Source organism: Eptatretus burgeri, chromosome 3 (assembly GCF_056783735.1).
Source record: "Eptatretus burgeri isolate ZD-2024b chromosome 3, Ebu_testis_v1, whole genome shotgun sequence".
In the NCBI taxonomy this organism is placed as follows: domain Eukaryota; kingdom Metazoa; phylum Chordata; class Myxini; order Myxiniformes; family Myxinidae; genus Eptatretus; species Eptatretus burgeri.
In genome coordinates this window covers 32,947,395-32,960,827 of record NC_140963.1, presented here as the reverse complement: position 1 = coordinate 32,960,827, position 13,433 = coordinate 32,947,395, and the positions used below count along the sequence as shown (strand labels likewise).

Here is a 13,433-nt window from a genome sequence, read left to right as displayed (position 1 = left end):
GTCTTTTCTGCTATTCCCTGACACCGTGACCATACGAGTCCACTGCTTGCTCTCTTAGAGTGTGGTTAGTGTGCAGGCTGCATCTCCTACACCTGTAAACAAATTCGTTGGCTGAGGCATCCACATGCCACATGTGTAAGACCATTTTCAGCTACAAAGGGCAACTATTATTATTATTACCTCCGCCAACAAAGGTGAAGGAGGTTATGTTTTCACCCCTTTCTGTCTGTCTGTCTGTTTGTTTGTTTGAGTGTGTGCATGATATCTCAAAAAGTTATGGACGGATCCGGATGAAATTTGTGGACATGTTCGGTGTGGGACAAGGATGAACTGATTAGATTTTGGTGAAGTTCCGGATCCGGATCTGGCTACGAGAATTTTTAAGTGATTCTTCACGATTGAGAAACAGGGCCAAAAACGCTATATAGCACGATATCTCAAAAAGTTGTGGACGGATTCGCATAAAACTTGGTGCACAGGTTGGGTGCTTAACAAGGCCGAATTGATTCGATTTTGGTGAGAATCCAAATCTGGATTCGGATACGAGAATTATTTAATTTTTTAAGTGATTATTCACCATTGAGAAATTGGACCAAAAATGATATAGTACTGTACAGCATGATATTTCAAAAATGTATTGGGCCCGATATGTTCTCGTGGATCAGGCATTACGTGGTGGAGGTATGCGCTCAACCAAGTGCCTTTCTAGATATTATTATTATTGTTATTGTTCTTATTTTGTTATCATTTGCTGTTTCAGTGCTGAGTGTCTGCACAAATAAAAACAAACAATTGAGAAACAATTTATTTAATTTCACTTCACAAAAGCAAGTAAATTGAAGACTCTTCCACCAATACACTGAAAAATTAGACAAAGTTGAATTAAGATCTATATCATTGGAATTATACTGAAACGAACACTTTATTCTGGCAATGAAACATTGATTTTGCTGCCTTACAAGTACACCCGTAAAATCCCTTTTAACGAGAACACTAATAGGTTGGTTTGCTTGGCATTCCCAACTGAGCACAGAGTTCAATATGCCGTGTCCCCAGGTTCAAATGAAGAGTCACCGGAATGATTCGAGCCAAGTTATTGTGAGATACCACCTTCAGTATTGTGTTGATTTGTGCATAGTTTACCAATGTCTTTGTAATCATGCAAGACTTCGGTGGTCTCCAAACATCATTATCCTGCAAGTAAAACATGTACAAGCTCCACATCCACATCTGCCTTAGAGAATTCCAAAGATAAGAAAAAGAAAATCAGCAAATAAGAGCACAAGGATGCAAATGAATGACAACCCTAACAAACAGCCAAACCATATTAAGATAAAACAATGCAGCACGATAACACTGCTTCGTAGCAGCCTGTTTATCAGTTCCATCTGAGTGTTAAATTCATGTTCCTGTGGCTCCACGTTTCAATTTCATACACTGTGTTAATTTGTCCATTGTTTCTTCATGTCTATGTCTTTTTTGTATAACATGTATAAATGATTCCATGAGCATGATACACTGGATATATAAACAACATACTGAGCAGATTTGTATAGACCGTTATTTATATTACAATAATTTATTCAAAAAAAGTGAAATTTTGAAACTGCTTCTGAGCCTTTGAATTCATGCCCTTGATGAATGTGCAAGGCCGTGTGAAAGCAGCCATTGTTTATGCCAAACTCCTCTTTGCACGTCTATGGCTCAGCCACTGTTCCCGTTCCTGCCCTGGATGTAGCTCCTGTTTGCTAATCGCGCTACACATTCTCCAGAGCTGCGTTTGTTGAATTTCGTCTCTGACTGTCAGATTATAGCTCGTGAGAAACACAAAACAACCTAATGTTCTTTTTAATCCCAACAAACGTGAAGTCTGCTTGTGTCATCTTAATCCTGACATCGCTTGCAAGAATACCAAGACGAATCAGAAATAAATTTGGGAGGAAATTGTCGGTGAGATAATCCAACATGTAAGAAGAGTTTTTACTTTGGTGAAACGAACTTCCTCAAAATTAGAGAAGCACGGAGCAGAAAACGCGCAAGCACACAACCGAATCAAACTTTCATGAAAACTCATATTAAGTTACATTAAAGAGCTAAGAAAGTCGAGCACTTCAGCCACAGGAACGGTCTTCATCAGGGATTACATCGAGCATGTGTGCTTGATCTTGAAAATCATCCTGGAGGAAAAGAGTGATGCACGCCCAAAAAAAAGACCACAAGACTGATAACCATCCTCATCATCAGGCAATGACGACCACTAAATTAAAGCACAACACTGATCAAACTCATCATTATTGAAAAAGTTTTGATTTGGTTGTGATTGCAAATTATCAACACTGTGTTTACAGCAATGTTTATGAATAATGACGTAGATAACAAGGCAATACGGATCTTTCAAAATGATGTCCGAATGATGACGAGGCCTTTCACGCAAGCACTCACTGTCTGTGTGTTTGCAGTGACTCACTTTTGCTCGTGTGGGCACTTTTAACCCGCTGTTGCTGGCACAAAATCATGGAAGTGATCTGAGCCTGGTGTTGGCTTCACGGTTAAGGTGGAATTTAGGGTCTTGAGGTCAAGCCCCTGTTCCCTGTTGAATTAACCTGTCAACTTCCAAGGTCGGGAAAATGAGTACCAGCTTACTGGTAACAGGGGGCATTGCATCAGCACCATTGCCATGCCCCAGAAATGATGCAGCCAAGCAGCCACAAATTGCACACGACAAAAAAAATGTAAGTGAAATAGTCCTTTTTAACGCAATTTTCAGCATTTAAACAAAGGAGTGGCAATTTCAAAATGGTTAACAGTAATTGTTGTATTACTGAATGCCAATCCATCCATCCATTGGAAGCATACTCTGTGCAGAGCATTGATGCTGCCGAAGCAGTCTCCTTGGCTATTGGACACAATCCTGGATGGGTCACCACTCTGACACAGGATACCAGCAAGCTGGCACTCATTTTGCCAACCACAGAAGGACGACAGGCAGAGTCAACTCCACCTGGTATTAATTCAACAGAAGAGTGAGATTTGAACTCAGGATCCTCGGATGCCAAGCCCACCACCCTAACCATAAAGCCACCACCAAGCACAATGCCATTCAACCTCAGGAAAATCGAAGAAATGGGAGAAATATCTGTGGATAAGAGGTGTCGAGTTCCATTCATTTCCTGTTAACACAAGCGAGTAGCGGAACATGATTAATAGTAAAGTCATCATTTTAAAAGTAGATTTTAAACTTACCCTGTGCATTCGCAAGCCTCAGATATGTTATTCAAATCAGTGTTCAGAAGCACCCAACCCAGACACAGTGTCTCCCTCCAACCCTTTTGTTGTGCAGATGCTTGTCCCAGCTTTCTCTCAAGTACTTTTTCAAGTATTTTCAGCTTCTGTTGGAAGCTTTGTGAGCCATTTTGGGTACCAATGCTTATCACGCACGCACGATAGAATGCCCCGAAGATCGTTGTTTCTCAGGGTTTTTGTGCATGTGTGCCGAGCACGCATTTGTGCATTGATGTGTTGTTTCTTCCTTTTAAATTGCAGCAACCAAATCATCCAAAAGGTTAACCATCATGGATAAACCACACCTTTTGAGGCATAAAATACACTTCTTTGTGCAAGCCTTCAAATAGTTCCCTGAATTAATGTCTTTGCTCAATGTACGCACTAACCGAACGTGCTTTGAACAGCACTGTGTGGATCTGTGCGGAGTAGTGGCGGATGTCCATGTCACGGTAAAGTATTTGTTCTATCAAGGAAAAACTTTCAAGCAGAAGTTTAGCATAAGAGAATATAATTCGACAATTTGGACTAACTCTACCATACAAGGAAAATAATTATTTGTTTTGATTTTGGTATCTGCTTCGCTACACAACAAACAATATATGTAATACGAGTTCCCTTTCCAGGAATTTCAACGCAAGAGGAGGCCATTTGGCCCATCAAAGCCTGAGCTATTATTACCGATCTGTGGTTGTTTGTTTGTGCTCTATGCTTTGTAAATGCTGAGCATCAAGCAGGAAGCAGCACACACCATTTTTAAAGTCCTTGGTTGTGACTTGGCTGGGGTTCAAAATGCTGACATCACAGACTCAGAGCAGACACTTTAACCATTACACCACCGAGTCTGGTTTTAATAGTATAATTAATCAAAATGTTAAGCAATAGAAACAATAGAAATGTTAATAATCATTCGTACACTGGTGTATGTGGCATCCCATTGTCGGAACTCGTGCAAAGCAAAAAAAAAACCTCAGAGAACTTGACGATAACCCGACTTTCTGGTTTTGATCGTATATTTATGGCATCCAGTGGATTAAACCTGTTTACTCAACGCAGCAATAACTAACAAAAAGTCAGTTGTAGACAAAATCTTGTATACATTATTGGCAGATAGACAAAAGTCAAAACAGTATCACAAACATAATGAGTAAATTTTGGAACTTCGTGACATTGCAGCAGCATTGTGATAATTTTAAATTTATTTCATGTTCTCGGCTTTGAACTATCAGTGGCCTTATATAATAGCCTACTGTTTGTCACTGTCTGCTGTTTTCGTTACTCCTCCCAAAGGAGTTTTTGATCCATTTAGGGATGAATAGCATCAATGTTTGTTTTTGTAACATACAGAGTTCAAGGGTTCATTAAGGGGCTGAAATGATAGAGGAAGGAATGCTGACAAGATGACAGCAGAGAAGTGGGGAACAGACATAGAAGGGACACACAAACATGCGCATCACCATGTGCGATGACATGGGAACAGACTTATGGATGGGATTGACATGGGGGGAGACACATAGGTAGGGATAGAAGATGAGATGAGGTGGTGATGAGCTGCAATCATAAAGGTATGAAGGGAAAAGCATGAAAGGACTGACTCCGGGAGGCATTTCTATAAACAGGATGAGATTAGACAACAGTGTACTGCGCTACAAGTATACACATATACATAATACATACCTACAAACACACAGTGGTAGCCTGTAAAAGTATTCACTCCACGCCCGCCTGCCCCAGATACAGTGTCTCCCTCCAACTCTTTTATTGTGCAAATGCATAACCCAGCTTTCTCTCAAGTACTTTTCCCAAGTATTTTCAGCTTCTGTTAGAAGCTTTGTGAGCCACTTTGGGTACCAATCCTTAATCAAATCAAATCAAATCAAGGCTAACAATCATGAATAACCACACCTTTTGAAAAGTAAAATACACTTCTTTTTGTGCAAGCCTTCACAAAGTTCCTTGAATTAATGTCTTTGCTCAATGTACGCACCGACCGAACGTGTCTTTGCTCAATGTACCCACTAACCCCCTCCAAAGTCTCAACATTTTTATGCTACCCAAGGTTATTTCATAATTCTTTCAAATTAAACAACATATAGAATCTTCACAAGCTACTCCAAAGTCATAAAGCTAAAAAATGCAGATAAAATGTGAATACCTATGATTGACAGAGACAATCACATGATTCTCAGTTGCATACGAATATTCAAACTTTTTGCGTAATTCAGCCTAAATCACTTCAGGAGCCAATTATTTGTTTTAAAGCTTACAAAATAAGTGTAATAGGTTTCACCTGTATGTAAGCAGTGGTGTGACTTAAAAATTAATCTCCCCCACTTATCGAAGGAATGTGAAGGTGCAACTTACTTGGTCAACCAACAAGGCAAATATAAAGACCAAGGAGCTTTCCAAACAAGTCAGACATAAAGTGGTGGAGAAGCTCCATTCAGGAGAGGGTTATAAAAAGATTTCAAAGTCACTCATTCTCCCTTTGAGTACGGTGAAATTCATCATTAAGAAGTGGAAGATGTATCATACCACACAGACTCTACCCAGATCAGGTTTTGCCCATCCAAACTCAGCAGCCACAGACAAGCAGGAAACTGGTTTGTGATGTCACAGTAAATCCAGCAATGACTTTGAACGATCTACAAGGCTCTATGTCTGAATTGAGGGTCAGTGTTCATCAATCAACAATATCCTGTTCCCTTCACAAAGCTGGCCTCTGTGGACAGGTGGCACAAACAAAGCCATTACTGAAAAAGACGCGTCTAAAAACTCAAATTGAGTAACTTTTTGGTCTCAATTCAAGCGCTACATCTGGTACGAGCCGAATACAGCACATCACCCAGTCAACGCAAACTCAACTGTAAAGCATGGTGGTGGCAGCATCATGCTATGGTGCTGCTTTTCATCAGCAGGGACTGGCAGGCTTGTGAGGATAGAAGGGACAATGGACAGTGCAAAGTAGAGGAGAATCCTTGATGAAAACCTGCTTGAGTCAACCATGAATCTGAAACTGGGCAGGAGATTCACATTTCAGCAGAACAATGATCTGAAGCACAAAGCTAAAACTACGCTGGAGTAGCTGAATAAGAAAAAAAAAATAGATGATATTGAGTGGCCCAATCAAATTCGTGACTTCAACACAATTTAACATTTATTGTGAGACTTAAAGATTACAGTCCATCGACGATCCCCATCAAACTTGGCAGAACAAGAGCAATTTCAACATGAAGAATGAACAAAGACTTCACCATCTCACTGTGCAAAGCTGGTGGAGACCTGCACAAAAAGATTGATCGCAGTCATTCCTGCAAAAGTTGCTTCCACCAAGTACTGATTTAAGGGGCTGAATACTTTTGCAACCAATGAATTTTGATTTGTACATGTTTTTTTTTTTTGCAGGTATTCCTGACAAGGAACCTCTTTTAACTATAACATTGTTTAGTTTGAGCTCTTCAGTTATGAAAAAAAAGTTCATTTGGAAAAATTGTTTCTCCATAATTTATAACTCATCTTCATATGGCATTATTGGAAGAGGGTGAATACTTTTGCAGGCCACTGTACATACAGATAGGCTTAATAGTACCATGCTCACCGATGAGGTACCTTGTGTGCATTCAATTAGACCCAACAATGAGCTGGCAAGTCACCCCATTGCTTTTCACACAGGATATTACATCATTGAGTGTTTCACCCTGCAAAGAAATGTGAAAATAAGTGTCCTATCTGGAAGCATTCACTTGCAGATGTTAAAGACACAATGGCACCTTTTGAAATGAGCAGACAATTGTGTGCCATTATGCGAGCTGAATTTCCAACATGACTCACATTGGGAAAAGCAATGGCAAACCAGGTAGCATGTGCACTATGTTGTGACTGCTTTGGCAGTGTGGATGCTGATGGCGATGAACAGAATGGGAATGCCGACACACACCACTTTATAAATATCATACACTGCACACAAATATGATTTGTCACATATAAAAGACACAAATAATGGGTACTTGTGGGTGGGTACTTTGAGGCCTGGTAGGTCTCCATTGTATCTCTTGAAACCTAACCACATAGGGAGATAGCAGCCAGACAACAGCAAATTTCACGCATATATATATATATATATTGTTGCGGATTTCGCACCCGCCGGCGTGCTGACGGCCACGTAACTCGAATCGCGGCACGTCGCCCACCGGACGGACAATCCAGTCGTGACCCTCTCGGACTAACGCCGGGAACCAGTCACGGGTGGACCTTTCGGTCTCACCGCGATCGAGCCAATCAGCCCCCGCGTGGGATAGGGTTGCTCGCCAAATTCGACCTACCTAAGTACCCACGCGGAGGGTAGACCGGGCGATCGCACCTCGCCGCAGGTCGACTTCGGACACGGGCCACTTAAGCGACCCGTTCCGTACTATCAGAATAACCGAGCGGTGTTATCGTCGACCTCGACGGTTCGATTAATTATCGGGCGTATTCAGCCCACTACCAACCCTTTACGTGAAGCAAGATGAGGATTCAATGGAGGAAAAGACGAAGCGAAGCGGGAGAACAGTTCAACAATAAAGCACATTTATTCGCGGCACACGGGAAGCACACAAATACAATTCCACCAAATGCACACAAAAAAAAGAAAACACAATTCCATTTACACAAAAAGCAAATATAAAAGCGAAAACAATGCAGAGCTAATACCGACTACCGAGCACACGGCAACACTTATACAGTTCTACCTCACAGACGGCGCCGACAACACATACCCAAAACCAAGGAAAAGAATACCCTCAAGGATGAGGCGGGCCTGAGGCCGAGACCGGGTCGCGCCTACCCGTCTGGTGATGAGACGCGGAGCGGCGATGGCGCCGCAACCCGCGGGCCTCGTGGACGGTGTCTGGTAGGGGGTGGGAACCGGGTCCCCTTGGTCGCACTATCTCAGCGCGGGGGGAAACAGGAGGGGGTTGTTGATGCTCGGGGTATAGAGGATCTTTATTATCCCTGGTGTGCGTCTCCACCTCGGCCAGGTTGCGCTGCCGGCCTTCCTCGGGCGTGCAGCTCCCGGCACCGTCGCGAGCACCCCCTCGTCTGCCTTCGCCGCTGCCGCCTCTCCGCCTCTGGACTCTCCACCCTGGACTCTTCTTTGGGCTCTCCTCGTTCGACTCTCTTCAGCTTCTCCAGCTACTGCAGGTTTCAGGCTCCAGACTTCCACACTGCTCTGACTGACGAACACCGTCCTTTTATCCCCCCCCCCCCGTAGCTTCGCCTTTGACCCCCTCCCTTCGACCTTTCACCTCGCTCCCCACCGGCCCGAGAAAAAGTGGGCGTGAAGGCTTTTTGATCCACAAATTTGCATATATCGATCGTTCTGGAGGCGGGGCCAAATCGCCCCTCGCTCACCGATTGGACGGCAAAAAGTGGGCGTGTGTCGTCCCCGATCCGTTTCCGAAGCACAAAATCCGTGATTTTGTACACGCTGTTCAACGTGCGCCCTGCACGAGTCCAACACCGGTACCCACAGCGGGGCAAGAACGGTGGCGATGCTACGGTTGCGAGGTGTGACGTGAAGGTCGTGGCGGTTGTGGTGAAGCGGTGGTTGTGGTCGGTGGTTGATGTTGTGGTTGTGGTGGTAATCATGGCGGTTGGTCCAAAATAAAGATAGTAAAAGAAAAACGGCTATCCTGAAGAGTCGCAGCACGTATAAATGACATGTATTCCCACTAGACAACGGGTTTGGGCCTAACTACACATGCACTTACCGAGATACCTCACCTAAGGGACCTGAATGGTGGTTTGCGAATTTGGTAACCACAACAATATATATATATATATATATATATATATATATATATATATATATATATATATATATATATATATATATATATATATATATATATATATATATATATTATCCCTGTGTCGTAAGAGGCGACCAGGGTTGCGTCAGGAAGGGCATCTGGCGTAAAACATGTGCCAAATCACTATGCGGATCATGCGGATGATTCGCTGTGGCGACCCTTAAAGGGAGCAGCCGAAAGAAGAAGAAGAAGAAGATATATATATATATATATATATATATATATATATATATATATATATATATATATATATATATATATATACATCTTCTTCTTTCGGCTGCTCCCGTTAGGGGTTGCCACAGTGGATCATCCGTCTCCATTTTGCTCTATCCCCCACTTCTTCCATTGACACTCCAACCACCCGCATGTCCGCCCTCACCGCATCCATGAACCTCTTCTTTGGCCTTCCTCTTCTCCTCCTACCTGGCAGCTCCATCCGCAGCACCCTGTGTTCCTCCTTCTTCTTGAAATACGTATTTACCACTGCCATTTCCATTCTTTTTGCAAAATCTACCACCATTTGCCCTTCCACATTCCTCTAGTTGAGAATGTACCAATCCATCACCTCCGCATCCTCTTTATTCCCTTCCCCAACATGCCAATTGAAATCTGCTCCAATCACCACTCTTTCATCCTTGGATACACTCTCCACCACTTCATCTAACTCACTCCAGAAATCTTCTTTATACTCCATCTCACACCCCATATGTGGGGCATATGCACTGATGACATTCATCATCACCCCTTCAATTTCCACCTTCACACTCATCACTCGGTCGGACACTCTCCTCACCTCCAATACCCTCTTGACATAATCCTCCTTCAGGATTACCCCGACACCATTTCTCCTCCCATCCACACCATGGTGGAACAGTTTGAAACCACCTCCAATACTCCTAGTCTTACTCCCCATCCACTTGGTCTCTTGTACACACAGTATGTCCTCCTTTCTTCTCTCCATCATATCAGCCAACTCTCGCCCTTTGCCAGTCATAGTCCCAACATTCAGAAATCCAACTCTCACCTCCACACTTCTACCCTTCCCCCTCTCCCACTGCCTCTGGACCCGCCTTCCCCGTCTCCTTCTCCTCCTTCGTCCAGCAGTAGCACAATTTCCACCGGTACCCTGCTGACCACCGGTACCGGTGGCGGTCGTTGGTAACCCGGGCCTCGACTGATCCGGTATGGAAATCCGTTTTATTGTCCGCATAATGATTTGGCATAGGTTTTTACCCCCGGATGCCCTTGCTGATGCAACCCTGATCGCCTCATACGACACACAGGGATATGGTACACCTATTCTAACCGGGGCATACACCGGGCCCAGTACACTGGTACTCATTTTGCCGACCTCGGAAGGATGACAGGCTGAGTCAACCCCCTGGTGTATATTAATTCAGTGGCCCAACGGAGCTTGAACTCAGGACCTTTTGGGTCCCAAGCCGTTGCCCGAACCACTCTGCCAACACCAGATATTTTTATATATATATATATATATATATATATATATATATATATATATATATATATATATATATATATATATATACATATATATATATATATATATATACATATACATATATATATATATATATATACATATATATATATATATATATATATATATATATATATATATATATATATATATATATATATATATATATATATATATATATATATATATATATATATATATATATATATATATATATATATATATATATATATATATATATATATATATATATATACATATATATATATATATATATATATATATATATATATATATATATATATATATATATATATATATATATATATATATATATATATATATATATATATATATATATATATATATATATATATATATATATATATATATATATATATATATATATATATATATATACATATATATATATATATATATATATATATATATATATATATATATATATATATATATATATATATATATATATATATATATATATATATATATATATACATATATATATATATATATATATATATATATATATATATATATATATATATATATATATATATATATATACATATATATATATATATATATATATATATATATATATATATATATATATATATATATATATATATATATATATACATATATATATATATATATATATATATATATATATATATACATGTATATATACATATATATAATATAACTATATACATGTATATATACATATATATAATATAACTATATACATATATATATATATATATATACGTATAAACATATATATATATATATATATATATATATATATATATATATAACTATATACATATATATCTATATATATATATATATATATATATATATATATATATATATATATATATATATATATATATATATATATATATATATATATATATATATATATATATATATATATATATATATATATATATATATATATATAACTATATACATATATATATATAACTATATACATATATATATATATATATATACATATATATATATATATATATATATATATATATATATATATATATATATATATATATATATATATATATATATATATACATACATACATATACATATATATATATATATATATATATATATATACATATACATATATATATATATATATATATATATATATATATATATATATATATATATATATATATATATATATATATATATAACATATACATATATATATATATATATATATATATATATATATATATATACATATATACATACATACATATATATATATATATATATATATATACATATACATATATATATATATATATATATATATATATATATATATATATATATATATATATTGTTACGGATTCGCGCCCGCCGGCGTGCTGACGGCCACGTAACTCGAATCGCGGCACGTCGCCCACCGGACGGACAATCCAGTCGTGACCCTCTCGGACTAACGCCGGGAACCAGTCACGGGTGGACCTTTCGGTCTCACCGCGATCGAGCCAATCAGCCCCCGCGTGGGATAGGGTTGCTCGCCAAATTCGACCTACCTAAGTACCCACATGGAGGGTAGACCGGGCGATCGCACCTCGCCGCAGGTCGACTTCGGACACGGGCCACTTAAGCGACCCGTTCCGTACTATCGGGATAACCGAGCGGTGTTATTAGTCGACCTCGACGGTTCGATTAATTATAGGGCGTATTCAGCCCACTACCAACCCTTTACGTGAAGCAAGATGAGGATTCAATGAAAGAAATGACGAAGCGAAGCGGGAAACAGTTCAACACAAAGCACATTTATTCGCGATGAACGGAAAGCGCACATATACAATTCCACCAAAAGCACATAGAAAAGAAAAACACAATGCAATTTACACAAAAAGCAAATGTAAAAGCGAAGACACAATGCAGAGCTAATACCGACTACCGAGCACACGGCAACACTTATACAATTCTACTTCACAGACGGCGGCGACAACACATACCCAAAACCAAGGAAAAGAACAGAGAACCCTCAAGGATGAGGCGGGCCTGAGGCCGAGACCGGGTCGGGCCTACCCGTCTGGTGATGAAACGCGGAGCGGCGATGGTGCCTCAACTCCGCGGGCCTCGCGGGCAGTGTCTGGTAGGGGGTGGGAAAGGGGCCCCCTTGGTCGCACTATCTCAGCGTGGGGGGAAACAGGAGGGGGTTGCTGATGCTCGGGGTATAGAGGATTCCTACTCTGCCTCGAGTCCCGCGACGAGCGTCTCCACCTCGGCCAGGTCGCGCTGTCGGCCTCCCTGGGGTGCAGCTCCCTGCACGACGCGAGCACCCCCTCGTCTGCCCTCGCCGCCTCTCCACAGCTCCGTCCCCTCCGCTCCGACTCCAACACACACGACGACGACCAGCTCCTTCTTGCCAACTCCACCGCCCGCGAAGTCTTAACTCTCTGTTCCCTTGACTGACGAACACGGTCGCTTATATAAGCCCCGTGGCTTCGCTCTCTCATCTTTGACCCCCTCCCTTCGACCTTTCACCTCGCTCCCCATTGGCCCGAGAAAAAGTGGGCGTGAATGCTTTTTGATCCATAAATTTGCATATATCGATCGCCCTCCAACGCCCTGGGGGCGGGGCCAAATCGCCCCTCGCTCACCGATTGGACGGACCAAAAGTGGGCGTGTGTCGTTTTTGATCCGTTTTTGAAGTGGAAAATCCGTGGTTTTGTACACGCTGTTCGGCGCGCGCCCTGCACGAGTCCAAC

General features: G+C 40.5%; 1 long non-coding RNA gene across 3 annotated transcripts in view; it reads right to left on the bottom strand.

The window, feature by feature from the left end:
* Positions 1-800: 800 nt before the first annotated feature.
* The window catches only part of LOC147029648 (uncharacterized), an 84,540-nt gene continuing 71,907 nt past the window's right edge, over positions 801-13,433 (bottom strand). For 2 of the 3 annotated variants that reach the window (XR_015055996.1, XR_015055997.1), the window contains 3 exons: positions 6,881-6,980; positions 2,468-3,170; positions 801-2,177 (listed from right to left, as the gene is read on the bottom strand). This is a non-coding gene — a long non-coding RNA (uncharacterized LOC147029648). The remainder of the gene's footprint in view (positions 2,178-2,467; positions 3,171-6,880; positions 6,981-13,433) is intronic. The other variant, XR_015055998.1, reaches the window with a different exon arrangement.